The sequence below is a fragment of the Spermophilus citellus genome (genome assembly GCF_964194105.1).
Source record: "Spermophilus citellus genome assembly, chromosome: 3".
Classification (NCBI taxonomy): Eukaryota; Metazoa; Chordata; class Mammalia; order Rodentia; family Sciuridae; genus Spermophilus; species Spermophilus citellus.
Window position 1 is genome coordinate 61914251 of NC_138184.1, and position 4006 is coordinate 61918256.

A 4006-nucleotide genomic window follows, 5' to 3' on the forward strand; every position below is an offset into this window, starting at 1 on the left:
TCACCCTTTCCCCCTATCTGTCTTTTACAACCTTATCTTCCCTCAGGGCCATCATTATATGACAAGGGTCTATTGCAGGGCCCCCTAAATTTTGCTGAATGGCCGTTAAAATAGGAAAAAATATGTAGTGGATCAGAAACATCAGTAGCACTTATCCATGGGTTAGTGTTTATATCCCAGAACTTCTGGGCTTCTCTTTTATTCTGGGTTAAACCTCTAGTATCTAAGAGAGTGAGAATCTTTGGCGGAACTCAGTAGGTTTCCCATTTGCCTTTCCTCACCACTCTCTGAGGGGCCATACCCTGTCTTATAGGCTTATCTCAGACCCCTGCTCAGGCGCCAGCTGCATGGGCTCTCTTTTGTGCAGCGAGGAGGTCCACGGAACAGGGAAGAGGAAAGTGTGGCTTCAGAGTCACTGATCAAGACCTCTGGAGACCAAGCAGGAAGCAGGTCTAATTTTATTGCCCAGTTACTATATACACACACACACACACACACACACACACACACACACACACTCGGGCAGTAGCTAGCAGGTTACAGGTAACCACCAATGCAATTCTGCTAACTGGCCTTGCAGCAAACAATCAAGGAGTGGGCCATGGAGCAAGCACAGGGACTGCAACACATGGCCTCATGCCCAGGGTTGTGCTTCTGGGGTAAGCAGCCTGCTGCTCACACGCCTAGCCTGAGGGGAGTGGCCTGCCACTCAGATGCCTTTAATGTATGCCATGTATGCAGTACTTCATGCACTTGTCCTCACACCTCTGGTGATTTTCCTGGAGGGGTTCAGATTGAAACAAGCAGCCAGTGGCAGGTCAGCCAAGGCTATCCCATCTTTCTGATTTGATGATTCCATGGGTTATTCCCATCCCTTCCCAGTGGAGTAGTATAGGTACTCACAGAAGTGAGAATGAGGGGACCAAATAAATTCCCTGCTTCACAGATCACCAGGATGCCATCCAAATCTTGCCCTCCTCCTACTTCAGCCAGCAGTAGAGAGGGCATCACTGCCTACCTGCTGGCTGGAGTGCATCAGAGAGAAGTCTTGAAAGCCGGACCTGAGACATTGCATGTGCAGGTAGGTATGATGTCAACAGACATGGTGGTAGCTGAGGAGGAGCTGACCGCAGAGGTCCACTAGTTTCTGCTAAAGATGGGGGCAGAACAGGAAAGTCTGACACCAAGAAGCGAGTGCTTTGAAGGGAAGGGTAAGTGGTCACCTTCTGTTGACCACAAGGGGACTCAGGACATAGTACATGTAGATCTCAACTATTGTTTTACAGTCTACTCCTACTTAAAAAAAATAAAGTTAGCTGTTCTACAGCTTCAGGCAGTTTCTTTGTGCTGTAATCCTTAAGTCACTATTATCGTAGGAAATAACCTCAGGGGTTATACCCTCCACAAGGCTTTTAGTGGTATGAAATGTGGTGGTGGAAAACAATGACATTGATGGTCCTGACCTTGTGTAAGCCAATGCTAATGTGTGTGCTTGTATTTTAATATTTCAACAGATTAACTAAAAAAGTAAAAAAAAAATATAAAACTTGACAACAGGAAAAAGATTTTAGAATGAGGATATAAAGAGAGTAAACATTTTATATAATTACATATTGGTATGTTTTGTTTTAAGTATAATTGCAAAAAAAGTCAAAATATTTAAATAACTTTAACATTTATAAGAAAATAGTTACATTAAACTGAAGATATTACTGTAATTAAACTGAAGATATTACTGGAATTAAAGCAAAATGATGCAGGCCCATTGTTGCAGTAACTCAGGAGGCTGAAAGGCAGGAGGATCATAGGCTTGAGAACAATCTTCACAACTTAAGACCCTGCCTCAACATAAAATAAAAAAAGAAAAAGAAAAAGGTTTGTGGCTCAATGGTAAAGTGCCCCTGAGTTCCATTCCCAGTAACAGAAAAGTACCCTCTGATGTATTCACAATCACAAAACTGCAATACCATACATTTCTTTGAACATATCCTTGCCTCTTTTTTGTTTTGGTGGTGGTTGTTTGTTTTATGTGTGTACTGGGAATTAACCCAGTGGCAGTCTACCACTGAGTTACATCTTGAACTCTTTTAAAAACATTTTAGTTTTGAAACAAAGTCTTGGTAATTTGTGGGCACTGCCCTGAACTTTGAGATCATCTGCCTCAGCTTTCCAAGATGCTAAACTAGGCATGTGAAGCACATACAAATAAAATGTCAATGAGTTTGGTGGCACATGACTGTATGTCTTATAGCAACAAGAGTTTGCACAGTGTTTTTAGACTCACATGGAACAACTGCCAACACAGAACAATTCTCAGCCAGAGAACACACCCTAACAAATTTATAAGAATAGAAATTATACAACGTGCTTGCACACCACAGTGAAAATAAACCAGACTTGACTAGCCAAAAGGTAATTTAAAAATTCACAAATATTTGGAGATTAAATATCATACATATAAATGAATAATAGGAGAAATAAGAGACCACAAGAAAAATTTTAAAATATTTTGAACTGAAAATGCAAATATTTACTTTTATTTCTTACTTTTTTGGTTCTAGGGATTGAACACAAGGGTGCTTAACCACTGAGCCACATCCCTGGCCCTTTTTAATATTTTATTTAGAGTCAGGGTTTTGCTATCTTGCTTAGAGACCTGCTAAGTTACTAAGGCTTTGAACTCACAATCCTTCTGCCTCAGCCTCCAAAGTCGCTGGGATTACAGGTGTGCCTGACAGAACTTCTTACAGCAAAAATAGGACTTAGAGAAAAAAAATGATAACATGGGATGTACACATTAGAAAATTTTAAAAATCTAAAATTAATACTTCAAATTTTCAACCTTGAAAACTAGAAAAAAGACAACCAAATTACATCCTTCCCAAGGACAACAGAAGAAATAATAAGAGAAGAAATCAATGAACTTGCAAAGAGAAACTTTGCAAAGCAAATCAAGTAAACAGCTGGCTTTATAAAAAGAGCATTGAGTCCATAGTATATAGCAATACAATGAAAGGAGAAATGAGAGAGAATATAAATTACTATTACAGAAATAAAGAAGAAACCTCACTATGAATTCTGTGGATACTGAAATGACCAGAAAGTGAGAGCATGAGCAATTCAGTGCCCACATAATTAATTGCCTAGATGATCAGACCAATTCTTCAAAAGACACTACATACTCACTCTCACCCAAGAAGGACCACATAATCTATTTAGGCCTGTACCTATTAAAGGGGTTAAAAATTAAACAAAAAAATCTCTAAACAGGAATGACCATGCCCAAATTGGTTTTTTTTTTTTTTGTATGTTTTTTGTTTGTTTGTTTGTTTTGTACTAGGGATTGAACTCGGGGGCACTGGATCTCTGATCCACAACCCCGGATACCCAAAACAGAGGATCAGGGTTGAGATGTTGTACAGACATATTTTCTGTGCCATGACTCTGCATGTAGCATGGACTGAAATGAATCACAAAGGCCTGTGAACATATTCCAGGGATGATTGAGATTCAGTGTCATAGACAAAGACCTGACAGTAAATACTAAAGCACAAATAAGCACTTCTTTGTTTGAATTAAGGGGGTGTAAAATGTATAACACCAGCCCCAAAATCAGGATGCCTGACATCCACAAATCATGTGAAACAGAGCAAGTCACATTTCTTTATATCCAGTTTTTCATGTTTTAATACAGTATACCAATCTTGGGAAACCCTTCCTGAACTTCCAGAAAGAATTATCAGGACAGCTGCAACATCAGCCTATCTCTAGGTGCCACATTTGAAGACAGTGAGGTTAGGAGAGCATAGGCACTGGAAATAATTTGGGAGGGTTGACAAAACAAACTGTGAATAAACACCACTATATTCAGGCCTATCAGATGAGACAGAGTAGTTCTTCACCCCAGACCACACCTTCAAGCCCCTTTAATATGTAACAATTCCTTGGAAACTGCCTATTTTCTTAGCCCAACTCACTTCTTTCCTTTAAACCTGGCCCAAACCTT